The sequence below is a fragment of the Mobula birostris genome, chromosome 9, assembly GCF_030028105.1.
Source record: "Mobula birostris isolate sMobBir1 chromosome 9, sMobBir1.hap1, whole genome shotgun sequence".
Taxonomy (NCBI): Eukaryota; Metazoa; Chordata; class Chondrichthyes; order Myliobatiformes; family Myliobatidae; genus Mobula; species Mobula birostris.
In genome coordinates this window covers 55,601,717-55,617,740 of record NC_092378.1, presented here as the reverse complement: position 1 = coordinate 55,617,740, position 16,024 = coordinate 55,601,717, and the positions used below count along the sequence as shown (strand labels likewise).

The 16,024-nt window shown below is 45.8% G+C and overlaps 1 protein-coding gene and 1 long non-coding RNA gene across 5 annotated transcripts in view; one reads left to right on the top strand and one right to left on the bottom strand.

The window, feature by feature from the left end:
• Positions 1-2,199: 2,199 nt before the first annotated feature.
• The window catches only part of prickle1b (prickle homolog 1b), a 183,937-nt gene continuing 170,112 nt past the window's right edge, over positions 2,200-16,024 (top strand). For all 4 annotated transcript variants that reach the window (XM_072268120.1, XM_072268114.1, XM_072268113.1 and 1 more), the window contains exon 1: positions 2,200-2,451. The gene's annotated coding sequence lies outside the window, so the exon portion shown is untranslated. The remainder of the gene's footprint in view (positions 2,452-16,024) is intronic.
• The window catches only part of LOC140202785 (uncharacterized), a 36,897-nt gene continuing 33,121 nt past the window's right edge, over positions 12,249-16,024 (bottom strand). The window contains exon 3 of the long non-coding RNA XR_011887189.1: positions 12,249-15,806. This is a non-coding gene — a long non-coding RNA (uncharacterized lncRNA). The remainder of the gene's footprint in view (positions 15,807-16,024) is intronic.

The window sequence follows — 16,024 nt, the reverse complement described above, 5'->3', positions numbered from 1 at the left end:
TGCAAGACAGAAAAGGGGAGAGGAGGAGCACCAGAAGAAGGTGATGGGTGGGCAAGGAGATAAGGTGAGAGAGGGAAAAGAGGATGGGAAAATGAGAGGAGGGGCTAGGGGACATTACCGGAAGTTCGAGAAATCTATGTTCATGCCATCAGGTTGGAGGCTACCCAAACGGAATATAAGGTGTCGTTCCTCCAACTTAAGTGTAGCCTCATCACGACAGTGGAAGAGGCCATGGATAGGCATATCCAAAGGAATATTGTTTCATTAGGCGGTATACCTGTACACGGTCGAAATGGTAATAAACTTGAACTTAAATTCTGAACAGTCCGTGAATCCATGAGCAGCATCATTTGTCTTTTCCAGTATTTACTGGCTTTGTTAACTTTTAGTATGTTTTCAGATTCCGAACTGTACTGCTGCCACAAAACAATAAATTTCATGACAAGTGTCAGTGATAATAAACCAAATTCTGATTCAAACATGATTGAATTTGGACCCAATGAAACAGAGTGCATGCTGCAACCTTTGTGTTCAAACCTCTGTGAGCGCTTGGGACCCGAGCTCGAAGACATGACATACTCATTCACCAAAGCATACGAGAGCCTTACACTCACATCTGCAAGGTGGTCCTGCCACGATCTCCAACCTGTAATTTTAAACCTGCTGTTGTTGTGACTCACACAGAACACAGAACCGTACAGGCCCTTCGAACCACAATTTTAATCTACTCCAAAATCAACCGACCCATTCCCTCCCATGTAGCCTTCCTCCATCCACATATCTAAGGGTCTCTTTAAGTGTTCCTAAGGAATCTGTCTCAACCACCTTTCACAGCAGTGCATTCCAAACACCTAGCTCACTCCGTGTATAAAACCTGCCTCTAGTATTTCCCCTTAACCTTTCTTCACACATCTTAAAAGGATATTTTTTCATATTAGCCAATGCCACCCTAGGTAAAAAGCACTTGCCATCCACTCTATGCCTCTTATCATATTGCCTCACATTCTCCTTCGTTCCAAAGAGAAATGCTCCACCTCATCCAATCTTTCTTCACAAAACTCATTTCATAATCCAGGCCACTTCCTGGTAAACCTCCTTTGCATTGTCTCTAGAGCCTCCACATCCTTCCTATCTTGAAGTGACCAGAACCAAACTCATTACTCCAGGCGTGACCTAACCAGTGTTTTAGGGAGCTGTTTCATTACCTCGTGCTCCTTGAACTCAATTCCCCACCTAATGTAATCCAACATGAAATATGTCTTTTTGACCACTCTATCAATTTGCACAGCAATTGTGAGGGATTGATGGACGTGGATCCCAAGATCCCTCGGTTCCTCCACACCTAAGAATCCTGCCATGAACCCTAAACTCTACCCTCAAGTCTGACCTTCCAAAGTGAACCACTTCACACTTTTCAAGATTGAACTCCATCTGCCACTTCTCAGCCCAGTTGTGCATCATGTCACTGTCCCATTGTAACCTACAGTAACTCTCTACACTATCTACAGCTCCGTCAACCTTCACGTCATCTGCATTCCTTTCTGCACTGCCTCAGTTTGCTCTGTTCTCTTCCATCCAGCTGGTCACTGTATTCATTATGGCCATGCACACTGTGCATTCTTTGAGCCTCACACCAACAAGCAAAGTCATTGCTCCCTGGTGTATATGGCAATAAACTTAACTAAACCTAAATCTCACCACCTCCTCCTCAGGGATAGCTAGAGGTGGGCAATTAAACACAGTCCCTGCATACAAAGCCCACATCGTTTAAGTTTTTTTTTAAAAACTCAGAGATCTGGAACTAATGGATGTTGGGAAAATATTTATCCAACAGTCGTTGACAGGTGCCTGTCACTGAGGGGTGAGTTTAATATCACTTACTGCAGCTGACAGCAGGGTTGCTTCGTGCAGCGCCCAGGAGGATGAATAAGTGCTGAGTGCTGCTGAACATGAACGACTCTGGTGACATTGCAATTGGTCGTTTCCGCGGGGCAGAGCTGAGCAGCGACAACCCGGGGTGGTGGTGGTGCTGGTTGCAGTCCATTCCTATCTTAAGGATCCGCTCCGGGTTTTACTTCTCGCTGGGCATCTCAGCCTCTCCGCCCCCCCCCCCCCCCCCCACACACACACACACACAAACTGGTGTTTCAACCAATGGGCTGTGGCTGGAGTTAATGTAATTTCAGTCTTTTGGCAAACCCTGGACCATTAGGGAGGGAGCTGGGACTTCAGCCTGAGCTCAGTCCAAGCCTCCCAACACTCGGGACATGTCCCTGGACACAGCCCGCTGATAGCGCCTGCCTTCTCCGAGGAGGGGACGAGGCGACTCAACCGCTCCCGAGCTAGCAGCCCCTCGCACCCAATGCGACCGCGTCTGATCTAAAAGGGATTTTCTCACTGGACTTTCTCGTCTCTCTCTTCCCCGCCCGGTTTATTGCCGTCTTGACGAGGGTAAGACGGAGTTTCTCCGATTGTGACTTTTTACTCATAATCTCGCCGGGATGAGAAATTTGTTGAAAACGAGTGTTTGCGAGTTATGCCAGTTGTTACTGCCCTTCACGGAGAGTGGTGTTGCGGCGGTATGTCAGTCTCCCGTGGGTTTGTTGTCATTTAAGTCTTCACAGACATAATGGTACTGTCTGTGTCACAGGGTTGAGTGTGAAAGGGGCGTCCCCTTAGATACTTGTTGCTGCCACCGGCATGGATTTAATGGTAAAAGTTTCAGGTGGGTTTTCGCCTGTGCTGAGGTATACAATCACATTATCCACTGGTGTTATTAAACTTCCTTTGGCTGTGCCTCTTTAAGAAAACATTAATCTGTTCTCACTGGAACCGAGCTGCAAAGGAATGCACTAACAGGCGATGCATTTGCGTTGATTTAAAGTTGAACTTCTCAGCACCGCTCTGATTTTTTAAAAAGCACCCGCCCCCACCGTGGCGCCCATTCTGTACTCGAACAGTTTGCGTTCGGATTTGTTAAAGTCTACGGCAAAAGGTGCTGATGAAGTTTTTTTTGTCCGTGAAAGTGCGTCTAGAGTTGGACTGAACCAGACTCCAGATGTGTAAGCAGCTGTTGTCTGTCACTTGGGTGACAACTGGTCATTTTCCACTGAGCGCTGGCTGTTTCTATTATCCCCAGCTGTAGGTGTCAAGGCTTCTAGCCCCCATGCCGTTACCAGCGCTACAGCTCTTTTCCCACTCCCATGTATGGAGGGAACTGAATTTCTCTCTCACTTTCCTATACTGGCTCATTTTTCAATTCTCCTTCCTGTTTCTCTGACAAGCCACTGAGATATATTTGGAATTAGTTAGTCAGCTTCAACTGATATAACATGGTGTTGATCCCTGACGTGAGTGGACCTTGCAACGGGCGATAGAATATTTATCAAGCCCTTTCTCCTTCACAATATTTACTCCCGCCAGGAGAGTGTCAACTTAAACACCGACCATTTATCAAGCTGTCTGTCCAGGGGCTTTCAAAAACACACTGCAGGCTTAAATTGGCAAAGTCTGGAGCTTACAGATAGAAATCTCCTCGTTGTCCCAATAGAATAGGTCAGAGCAATTCAAAACTACAAACTGCGCTGGTACAGATGGGTTTTCCTAAGCACCGCAGATCTTGGAGAATTACTCTAAGGATGTGTTTGTGCGGAAGATTTTAAGGTCGGTGTCAAATCCTGTTTGCTTTTGAAGAATGTGTATATTTCCTTTAAGGAGGTAGCTTTCCCCAGCTGTGCTGCCCTGCGTCTGCAGTAACACAACAATTAGTTTCTTCCATGCAAAGATTAAATCCAATTTTTCTTCAGCAGTGTTTAATTGACTGGGAGGAACTGCTGTGATTTCCATTGCAACTGTCTTGTCAGAAAAGCCTAAAAGGATTAGCAATCTAATTAATTTCATACTTTGACATCATGTTAGTCCTTGTAACAAGGGTACTTCATGCTTTTGGCCTGTGATTTGTAGTAATCACAAAAGGAGTGATTTTTGTTTGGGGGGGGTTGGGGGGTAAAGGATTGAGATTCATGAAACAATGCCAACGAAGCAAGCACATAGGTCCTCTACTGGAAAGCTAATGTAATAAAGCTTTCTTCCAAATAAGCACAAGAGCCTGTAGGATCCTGCAGCTTCAACTATGAAACAGTTTTATATTCCAAAACTATTAGCTTCAAGATTTCAGAAGTTTTTCCCCTCTAACGGATTGTTTAAAAGAAGATTTGAGCACTACCTCAAGCCACTGAAACACTTTGAAATTTTATGCAATGAAAGATCTTTCTCAACGATACTGTTTTGCTGACCGTGGGTACTGGACAATAATTCTAACTTGTAGCTCCACATTCTAGTTATAGATCCCACTTTACTGGTTTAAAATTAGAGCTGGATTACATGGTAAAGAATTTACCGGAACTCTTCAGTGGCTATTCATTCAGCTCAAGTTAAATGCTTCTCATTGGAAGTTTTAATTATTTGCCCTTTTGCTTCCTGGGTGGTTGCGGGTTTGTCCACCGCCTTCTGGCGCTGGTTAGTGCTCTCTGTGTATGTCCCCGGTGCAAAGAGGCTCTACGTTTTGTGGTAACCAGCCAAAAGTCCCTGTCCTCAGCAATCTTTGCGACAGTTCCGAATGACCGGAATCTTTGCAGCAGCTCCGACCCCCCTCCCTCACCCCCCCGCCGTCTCCGGACGGGCTCGAGCGCCGTTGCCCCCGGCCGATCGCCAAGGGATCGAAAAGTTGACGCCGTTTGTACGACGCGGAGCAGCGGAGTAAATCTTGCTGAGCCGTTCGGAGCGCTATCAGCAACACGCTTCGTTTCAAAGGTCATCTCCTTAACGTGGGAGCGTGAAAGACAATCAAGACATCCTAGAAGATCACAATCGAGGTTTACTTTCAGTGACCGGGTGGAGAAATTTGTTTTGTGGCAGCAGTGCAGCGCAAGACCTAAAATTACTGTAAGCTATCATCAGAAATATAACAAAGTAGCGCAAAAGTGAGATTGTATTCATGGTCTGATGGAGGGAGAGAAGCTCTTTCTAAAATGCTGAGTGTGTGTCATCGGGCACCTGTGCCGCCTCCTGATAGAACTGAGTAGAGGGTCTGCCCTGGGTGCCCATGACTAAACATTGGCCCCTCCATACCAGCCGCTAACGCAACCAGTCAGCATGCTCTCCGTGGCCCATCTGTAGAAAATTGGTAGCGGTTTAAAGCAACCAAATCAGAAGGTGGTAGGAAGAGGTTGTACCAAGATCTTGTAGCAGGTCTGTAGATCTCAATGGCCAACTAGTCGTAGCAAAGAACACTTGGTAAAGTGTAATGTGTGCCTTTCTCCTCCCTGTCACATCCTGGTCCCAGGCGAGGGAGTGGTAGATCTGCCAGTAACAGTCATAGAACATTACAACTCAGAAACAGGCCCTTTGGCCCACCTAGTCTGTGACAAACTGTTATTTTGCATCGTCGCACTGACCTGCACCTGGGCCATAGCCCTCCATGCCCCTCCCACCCAAGTACAAGTACTTATCCAAACTTCTCTTAAATGTTGAAATCCAACCTGCATCCTCCACACTCCACACTCTCACCACCCTCTGAGCGAAGAAGTTCCCCCTCTTGTTCCCCTTCAGAAGGGTCCAGTCAGGGTAATTTTCAACAGATGGTCCATGGATTCTAGGCCACTGTACTGATGGAGGGCTGTACAGTTGGAGGCACCATTTTATAGCTCAGCTGTTAAACTGACCTCTCTGGGCTAAATATAAAAAAATTGATTAACACTGAATAGCTGGATCAAGACGAGTAGAATCTATCTACCCCTCAACCAGCACATTGCAACAAAAAACTTGATTATTGTTTCCACGTGTTATTTTGTGGGATTTTCCTGCGCACGCATTTCTGCAGTGACCTCTGAAAATAGATAAATAGCCCTTAACTCCTGAAAAGCACTATATTAATGCAAGTGTTTCTTTCTTGTTCCTCTGTGCCTTGGGAGGGAGCCTGGGGATGAGCTGCTGCTCTCCCTCCTCTGCTCAAATGTCTTTAGGAACTCACCTGACTTAATTTTGGGGTCGCTCCCTGACGATAAGGCCAATGTGTTTTTAAACACTCTTCCACTGGCCCCTTGACAACGTGGAAGAGAGCACCATATGATCTGCAGCTTGAGCTTTGTACATTGTAGATCAAACTTTAACACTGACTTGTTAATGAATGGCCCAATTTTGAAATTAACTTTGCCTGATTAATCCTGAGATTAAAGCAAGAAGTGGCTTCACTGGGAAAAGTATGACTCATATTTCCGATGGATTGGGCTGATTCTGGAATTAATGTACAAACAGCTGATTTCAGTTTAAAATACGTGACAAGGATGTTCAGCCAGACCAGGTTGCCTTTCATTTTCTGACCCTCCACGGCATCTCTGTACTAACGAGCTCTGCTAATAACATGGAGATGCCTGAAAGTAAATCATTTTGTAATCAAGTGTCTGCCTAGAAAGGGACTATTCATCTTCATAATGAACAGTGTTGTCAGAAAGTCAGCTTGGGTTAACCTGCTACATTTCTGCATAAAATTTAAACTGTCAGCTGAAAGGACCAAACAGGGTTTATAAATAAACTATTAGATTAGTGTCAGCTGCAGGGAGAGAATGGTGAGGCTGCTCTCTGCGGTGCCTCAGAAGGCTGGCTTCAGAGAAAAAATATCTTGGGGGGGGGGGAAGAATTAGAAAGCACAAGCTCTTTCATTCTTAAGAACTGTATTTTCTTTTTTTTCCCTCATTGCAACTTCCTCGCCAAGCTGGGCAGGAAGGTGCTTAATCACATCTATACCAAAGAATAAATGTGGTCTTTTCCAGCAGTAACTAGGTTGTGCCCCCTCAAGATTCAGATGGAAAAGCAAAATGCTCTCCCAGTGCATCCAAGTGGAATCACTTCCAAGTGTTCAGTGTGTCTCTGGTAAAGCTGGAGGAAATGGCTAGTATGCAAACATGTGTTTGCAGCCTGTCTTTGAACTAGTTAAGTGCTTCTTTGAGAATATTGTGCGAATTGATTATTGCAGGGGTACTGTTCATTACTGTTGGCTGAAGTGTTGCAGTCCCCTTGTGTAGAGACAAGTGTGGCACAATTTGAGGCGAGGTCAAGTTTTGCAATTTCCTGATTCCTGCTCCAGCTGCAGCAACAGCTGGAACTCAGCCAAGCCAAGAGCTGCGGTGGGTGTCAGTGCACGTGTTTTTGTTCTCGGTTGCAGGCCTGCCCCTCACGTTTTTCTTGTCTCCTCTGGAGGATGAGGAGGTTCCCAAAACCCCTGAAGAGCAACTGTCCTCTTTGTCTAGCTGTCAAAGGCAAAAGGGGACTGAATGTGCCCAACTTGCACTCTCGCTCGGCTTCTCCTGCAAACTCAAGAGCAGATGAAGACCACCGCACCAACTGTGATGTCATTATAACCCAATCCTGGGCATCAGCCCAAGGGAATCGGGTCTACAAGTGAAGCAAGGCCCCACGTCAGCCTTTCCACTCAGCCGGAGCAGCGGCCACTCAGTCATGGCTGGTGTTGAAATGGAGTCCCGTCAGGTCTGACCATCAGCCAGGGTACGTGATTATTTTTGCAGAGACCCAGTAGGGTTAGAAAGTGGGCAGTCTGGCGCACTGGTCCACAAGCAGCACCACTCTGTGGTTATGTGTTGAACTGCTAGTACTGAAGGTCTCCATAGACTGGGCAAAGGGCACTGCCTGAGGGTAGCAGAGGGAGAGGGGAAGTACTTGATATAACCCTTTAGTGGACCGTAAGTGTTAATCTTACTAATTCCTATTTTTGCCAAGCATAACCATTGTGGGCTGAATGGTTACATATAAAATCCTGAAGAACAATTGTTCCCTTCCCCTTTGTCCTGCTGTCAAAGGCAATGCAGTAATGTACCCACAAGTCTGTCATTTGTGTGAGTGTGTGTGTATATTATGCAGTATATGATCATATATATATATATATATTGCATTGGTTGAGAGAATTGCATTTTTTTCCAGGTCTAATTATAGTGCAGGAGGTTAAATTCCTTGTCAGGTTTTAAATATAGTGCAAAGGGAATCATTTACCTGGTTAACATTCCTGACCTTACAAACCAGCAACAGTGTGACAAACCAGCCCTGACTGGGAGTTGGGGGCGGGGGGGGGGGGGGTGGCAGTGGCTAAGAATGTGTTGGTAAGGGGTGGGGTAGTGAAGTTCCATTGTGCCAGATTCAGGGTCCAATACAAATCACAGTGGAAGGTCGTGCCTCAAAAATAAATAATTGATGTATGTAAAGGAAGTATTTCTATGTCTGCTTCACGTGTGGGAGTAAAACACTCCATGACTCCAGCTACCCTTTGCAGGCAGGCTGTTAATCACATTTATTAATGATGAGATGTGATGCAAGCCAAACAGAAACCTTTGTCCGTTCGGCATATTTTTCTCCAAGACCAGCCAATGAGGGGAAGGAAAGGGCAAGTTCAAATGGCCGCCAGCTTTTGCATGGAAGCTAATTAGGGAGGAAGTCACCGTTTTGGATGCAAATGGCATAGTTTTGATTATTGATAGTTTCAAATGAACAGAGTGAGGAAAAAACTTTACTGCTTGAGGACAATGGAATCTGGAGATGCTGCCTGCAGTCAGGATTGGGCAGAAACGGTTCAGGAGTAGCTCCATTATTCATCTGTTGTATATCTGCACCACTTTGCTGTTGTTCAAGGTTATGAAATTTGAGCTGTTCCATTTTTTCTAAAGTAAAAATATTGGCCAGAGTGAATAGTTAGCCTTTGTTCGCCATTAGCCCCCAGGATTTTGGTAAAGCCAGAAGTGTGTCCTTGTTCATGGCAAAGAATGATTGGACACGGCATCAAAGGTTATGGGGAGAAGGCCGGGGAGTGGGTCTGAGGAGAGGAAAACAGGAATTAGCCATGATTGAATGGCAGAGCAGACTCGATGGGCTAAATGGCCTAATTCTGTTCCTATGTCTTGGGTGGGACGCAGGTGAGAGGACGCTGTCGCTGAAGCTGCTACTGTAATGCGTTAGGCTCATACAATGGGATTTGTAGATGGGTTCATCTATCAATGTGATCACAGATGTGTCTGGTGAATCAGAATCAGGTTTATTATCATTAACATACAGCATGTCATAAAATTTGTTGTTTTGTGGCAGCCTTACATTGCAATATATAAGACATATCATGAATTGCAATAAGAAGAAGTAAGTAGTGCAAGAGAGCAAAAACTACCCAGGGAGGTAGTGTTGATGGTTCATTGTCCCACGCACACTGCTGTGCGGGGGTGAGATTTTATTGCCACAATCCTGGTTTTGGCACAAAAGATTGGAATCTAATCCTGTGAATCTCAATCTGCTGTGCATTGTCCAGACTCTTCCTCCTGGCTCAACTCCTAAAAGTCGAGATTCTTTGGCAGCTGTTATCTAACAGTTTGGGATTGGTGACCAGGTCATTCCTGTCCATATTGTTAGTCAACAGCCACGTCCTTCCTTTAGCAGTTCTGCTCCTTCAGCTACCCTCAGCCTTAGCTCAGTTCAGATCATAAAACATGGGAGCATAATTCATCCTGTCAAGTCTACTCCACCGTCCATCACGGCTGAATTATTATCCCTCTCAAACCCATTCTCCTGCCTTCTACCCATAACTTTCGGTGCCCTTAGTAATCAAGAACCTATCAACCTCTGCTTTAAATATACCCAATGACTTGACTTCATCAGTGGTCTGTAGTAATGAATTCTACAAATTCACCACCCTCTGGCTAAAGAAATCCCTCCTCCTCCTCTCTGTTCTAAAGGGGTGTACTTATTTTAAAGAACCTCTGGTTGGATAAATTATTGGCATTGTCTACTCAACTTTAGGCTAGAGACCTTCTCCCAGTACATTGCATCAATGAGACAGGATGTAAATGAAGTTACTTAGTTATGGCTGTAATACCCACTCATTACAAACTTGGGCCTCTTCTTTCAATTACCTTAGATTTAAATTTTATAAACTAGTTGAAGAAAACATACTCGGGTTTTGGGGCAAGAGGGGGTGGGGGAATAAAATGCATTCTTCAATCCAGTGGGGAAAGTCATAGAGCAAGCAGCAGAGACACAGGATCATTGGCCTATCTAGTCCATGCTGGCTTGGTTTTCTATCTACACCAGGAACTTAGCCCTCCACACACCCCCCTTCCATGTACTTCTCCAAACTTCTCTTCAATATTACAGTCAAACTCACATCTACCACTTCCACTGGCTGCTTGTTCCACACTCTCACCACTCTCTGAGTGGCAAGCTGCAATCAATGCAATCAGCCATTCATCTGTGAGGCAGCACAAGGTTTGAAAAGAACTCAGAGCTTTTTGGAACTTTTCAGCTGGCTGTAATGATAACAATCTCTTGAGGACTTGGCAGGTGCCAATGAAAAGAAGTGGTGCAAGGGGGATGGACACTGGAGCAGCCAGACTTGGGTGGGAACAGGTGCAGGCTGGAATTTAAACTTAAAGGCAGAGGTATAACAAGTGTTAGCAGGGTAGTAGTTAAGGCTGTGGAATGCTCTTTCTGTACGGTGTAGGACTGCAGAGTACCTAACAGTCTCCTCGATGACTATGTCTCTAGGAAGTGTGCCCAACAGCAGCTCCTGACTGACAAAGTCAAGGAACTGGAGACGGATGCACTTGGGACCATCCAGGAGGCTGAAAACCTCATAGATGAGACTTTTACTCACACCCAGAGTTCAGGCTTCAGGTAGGGGATAGTAGATGGGTGACCCCCCCAGGAGAAGTAAGGGAAGTAAGCAGTCAATGCAGGGTTGCCCTGGGGCCATTCTCAGCAACAAATATACCTCTTTGGATACGGCTAGGGGACGACCTGTCAGGGTACAACAGGAGATGAATAATGGAGCTACTCCTGAATTGTTTTTGCCCAATCCTGACTGCAGACAGCATCTCCACATGGAATGAACCATATATGATTAGAGAGCTTAAAATAAAGGATCCCTTAGGAGATGGTGATCATAATATGATAGAATTCACCCTGCATTTTGAGAGGGAGAAGATAAAGTCAGATGTATCAATATTACTGTGAAGTAAAGGGAATTATAGTCATGAGAAAGGAGCTGGCAAAAGTTGATTGCAAGGGTACACAAGCAGGGATAATGGCAGAACAACAATGGCCAGAGTTTCTGGGGGAAATTCAAGTTCCCCTTAAATATTTCACCTTTTCATCTTCAACCTGTGATCTCTAGTTCTGGTCTCACCCAACCTGAGGGGAAAATACTTTCGTGTATTTAACCTATCTATATCCCTCATAATTTTGTATACCTCTATAAGATCTTCCCTCATTCTCCTGTGCTCCAGGGAATAAAGTCCTAACCTATTTAAAACCTATCTCTGTAACAGATCCTCAAGTCCCAGCAACATCTGTGTAAAGTGTTTTCCCCTGAAGGGTCTTGAACCGATTGCTGGGGTAATGTCTCTTGCACCAGGGTGGTTTGATTGGGCACTGGGGTTGCAATATTAACTTGTGAGCTCTGAAGCAAGGGTATTTCTCAACTGGGGCTGAGCTATCGATAGCACTGATCAACAGGTTCTAGGTGTTACACTGGACTGGGACGAAGGTGACGACTGGCTGGAGGAATGTTCAATATATACTAAGGGTCGGGGTATTGTTTCGTGGACTTTGGATGGCATACCAGGATCTACCATTCAGAGCCCCAAACAGTACTTCCAGGTGAGGCAATACTTCATCTGTGAGTTTGTTGGGGTTATAGACTGTATCCGGTGCTCTCGGTGACCCGACGTAGATTGGGAGACCTCTTTGCCAAGCACCTATGCTCCATCTGCAAGGAAAAAGCAGGATCTCCCAGTGACCACCAATTTTAATCCCACTCTTATTCCCATTCCGACATGTCAGTCGATGACCTGCTTTGCTGTCGCGATGAGACCACACTCAAATTGGAGGAGCAACACCTTATTCTGTCTGGGTAGCCTGATGGCATGAACATTGATTTCTCGAACTTCCAGCAATGACTCCCCTTCACCATTCCCATTCCTATTTCCCCCTCTCATCTTATCTCCTTACCTAGCCCATCACCTCCCCCTGGTGCTCCTCCCCCTTCCCTTTCCTCCATGGCCTTCTGTCCTCTCCTATCAGATTCCCCCTTCTCCAGCCCTTTACCTCTTTCACAATCAACTTCCCAGCTCTTTACTTCACTGTTTCCTCCCCACTCCTGGTTCACCTACCACCTTGTTTTTCTTCCTCCCCTCCCCCCACCTTCTTACTCTGACCTTTCATCTTTTTTTCTCCAGTCCTGATGAAGGGTCTCAGCCCGAAATGTCGTCTGTTTACTCTTTTCCATAGATGCTGCCTGGCCTGCTGAGTTCCTCCAGCACTTTGTGTGTGTGTGTGTGTGTGTGTGTGTGTGTGTGTGTGTGTGTGTGTGTGTGTGTGTGTTGCTTGGATTTCCAGCATCTGCAGATTTTCTTTTGTTTGTACCAGGGTCTTGGTAAAGTTCAGATTCCTTAATCACATGTATATTAAAACGTAGAATGAAATGTGTCATTTGTGTTAGCAACCAACACACCCAGGGATGTACTGGGGGCAGTCCCCAAGTGTTGCATTCTGACGCCAAAGATAGCATGCGCACAATTTTCGGCAGAGCAGCACAGAACTCTACAAACAACAACAGGAAAACAAGCCCCATTCCTCCACCTATCCCAAGCGCTTGCGCAGTCTTCTGACCCCAGGACAGGCTGTCCTCCTCAGCCTCCAGCAGACTCATGGATTCACAGACCCTGGGCCTCTGACCTCTAACTGACCTTTGGACTTCATTCCAGACCTCCAATCAACCCAGGACGCAGGTGACCACGAATGAGCACCCTAGGTGAGGGTCTGAACTCCAGGCCATGAATTCAGACTTATTAATGACAGGACCACGAAAACCAGCCCTTGAACTTTGGTCTCGCCAGTGACAGGACCCCACATGTCCCATCTGACCATGCATTCGCCAACTGACCTTTGAACACAGAGTGGAGGTTTAAATTCCAGCCCATCCTCTAAATCCCCACAACCCTGACCTGAACTCTGTCGCCCCTCTCAGTATCCAAAACCATCCCTACTAACCTAAAAAAAATACGAAGGAGCTCGGCCCTAAAACGTTGACAATACTTTTTTCCATAGATGCTGCCTGGCCTGCTGAGTTCTCCCAGCATTTTGTGTGTTGCTCAGATTTCCAGCATCTGCAGATTTTCTCTTGTTGTGAAAAAATACTGAACTGTGACCTCAACAGACACCACAGCTTGGCACCATCTTGAATCTTGGATGTCAAGGCTATAGGGCAGTTTGGTTGTGGCCCAGTATAGTTCAGTGGATGCTGGGCTTGGAATGATCGGTGTTTCCATGGGTGCCAGGGCTTTGTTTTTTTTAGTTGGACCTGAATGCTATCCAGGTCTTGCTGGATGAAGGAGGAGGCTGCCTCATTTGTTGAAGGATTGTGAATGGAACTGATTATCATACAATCATCAGTGAACATCCTCCGTTCTGGCTTTGTTTACTGAAGGAAAGTCTCCAAAAGCAGCAGAAGGTAGTTGAGCTTGGTGTAATGTGCTGAGGACCAGCCAGAGGTGATGAACAAGTGCCCAAGTTGTCACGTGCAAAATTTTTTTATTGGCACTTGGCATGCAGTACTACCCCTCAATATTTCTTAAACCCCAGCCATAATAAAAAGATACTTAATTATTACCTTTACTCACAAAATGAAGCAGCGAATTGTTTTTTTTAACAACCTGAGAGGAGTGAGATGCTTTCACAGGAAACTTCTCTTGGCACCAGCTCATTGAACCAGGTTTGATGCCGTAGGTGAGTTAAAGAGTTGGTGTTACAGATCAGAAGTGATGGTCTGCAGTATCTCATGAACGCCCGGCTTTGAGGAGCCAGATATGTTCTGAATCTATCCAGCATGACTTGGCATGAGTGTTAGACCACACATCATGGCAGGGGGTGTCCTCTGTGCGAAGATGGGACTTGGTCTCGACAGGGCCTGTGGGGTGGTCTCTCGACCAATGTTATCATGGACAGATGTACCTGCCACGGGTGGAATATGAATATCAGAATGTCACTGACGTAAGTTGTGAAATTTGCTGTTCTTGGACCAGCAGTACAGTGCAGGCATAACAAATTACTGCAAGTTAAGATATATTAAAAATAAGTAGTTTAAAAGAGGAATAGAGGGGTAGAGTTAATGAATTCATGGACTGTCTGAAATTTGATGGAGGGGAAGAAACTGTTCCTAGAGCATCGAGTGTGGGCCTTCAGCTCCTATACTACCTCCCTGATGGTTGTAATGAAAAGGGGACATGTCCCAGATGGTGAGGGCCCTTCGTGATGGATGCTGCCTTTTCCCGGCACCACCTTTTCAAGAATTCCTCGATGGTAGAGAGGATCATGCCCAAGATAGAGCTGTCTGAGTCCACAACCCTCTGTAGCCTTTTTCAATCCTATCCACGGGAGCCTCCATAGCAGTGGTGATGCAGTCGGAAAGCTCTCCACGGTACATCTGTAGAAATTTCCCAGAACCTTTGGTGATAATACAAATTTCCTCAAACTCTTCCTGAAGTATAGCCACTGGCATTCTTCATGATTGCATCAATGTATTTGGTCTAGGATAGATCCACTGAGATGTTGACACCCAGCAACTTGCTCATCCTTTCCACCACTAACTCCTCGAAGAGGATTGGTGTGTGTTCTCCCGACTTCCCCTTCCTGAAGTCCACCATCAGTTCTCTGGTCTGCATGACAATGAGTCCAAGGTTGTTATTGAAAAGACACTCAACCAGCTGATCAGTTTTGCTCCTCTACACCTCAATGAGTAGGTCTACTGTCCTTGCTGTCTGCCACTGGAACCAGATCCATCCTTCGGGGCTTTGCATCTTCCGTCGTGGTGGTGCTACCAAGCTACTCACCATAACGTGAACTAAGGTTTCTGCCCAGAGGATATTTTTTCAGTGTTTCTTCCAACTGTTTGAGTGAAGTTCCATTGCACTGCTCTATTTTTTAAGGAGTTGGTTTGTGGTTCCACTTTCACTGGGGTTGTAAGCATGGGTGCTGGGATTTGGTACAGTTGGTGGAATTGTTATCTATTATTGTCACATGTACTGAGATGCAGTGAAAAACCTGTCTTGCATTCTGTTCATACAGATCAAATCTTTACATGGTACATTAGGTAGAACAACTTAAAACAGTAACAATGCAGAATAAGGTGTAAAAGCTGCAGAGAAAGCGTAGTACAGGTAAATAGTGATGTGCAGGGCTATAATGAGATAGATTATGAGGTCAAGAGTCCACCTTATCGTACTCAGGAACTGTTCAATAATCTTACAGCGGTCCATAGAAGCTGTCCTTCAGCCTGATGGTGCTTGCTTTCATGCTTTTGTGTCCTCTGCCTGATGGAAGACTGGAGAACAGAGAGCGTTCAGGGAGGGTTGGGCCTTTGATTATGCTGGCTGCTTTACTGAGGCAGTATAGACAGAGTCCATGGAGAGGAGGTTGGATCCCATGTTGTGCTGAACTGGGTCCACAACTCTCTGCAGTTTCTTGCTGTCACGTGCAGAGCAGTTGCCTTACTAAGCATCCATGCATTGAGATAGGATGTTTGCTATGGTTCAGGTGAAGATTGGGTCGGCTGTGCTTCTGCTTGGTGGCTGCTCAACCACGTAAAAGTCCACGGATGTTGTGCATTTGGGCTGAGATGGTTCCATGTGCTGGGCTCTGTGGTGTTCACTCATGGCTGTGGCTGGCGGGAAGGCAGAGGATTCAGGACATGTTCGGCCGTTCTGGGGAGAAAGAGTTAATGATTCAGAAAAATATTTCATAAGACGGGTGGACTGGTGTTAGTCATAGAAACATAACATAGAACAGTACAGCACAGTACAGGCCCTTCGGCCCACAGTGTTGTGCCAACCCTCAAACCCTGCCTCCCATATAAGCCCCCACCTTAAGTTCCTCCATATACCTGTCTAGTAGTCTCTTAAACTTCACTAGTGTATCTGCC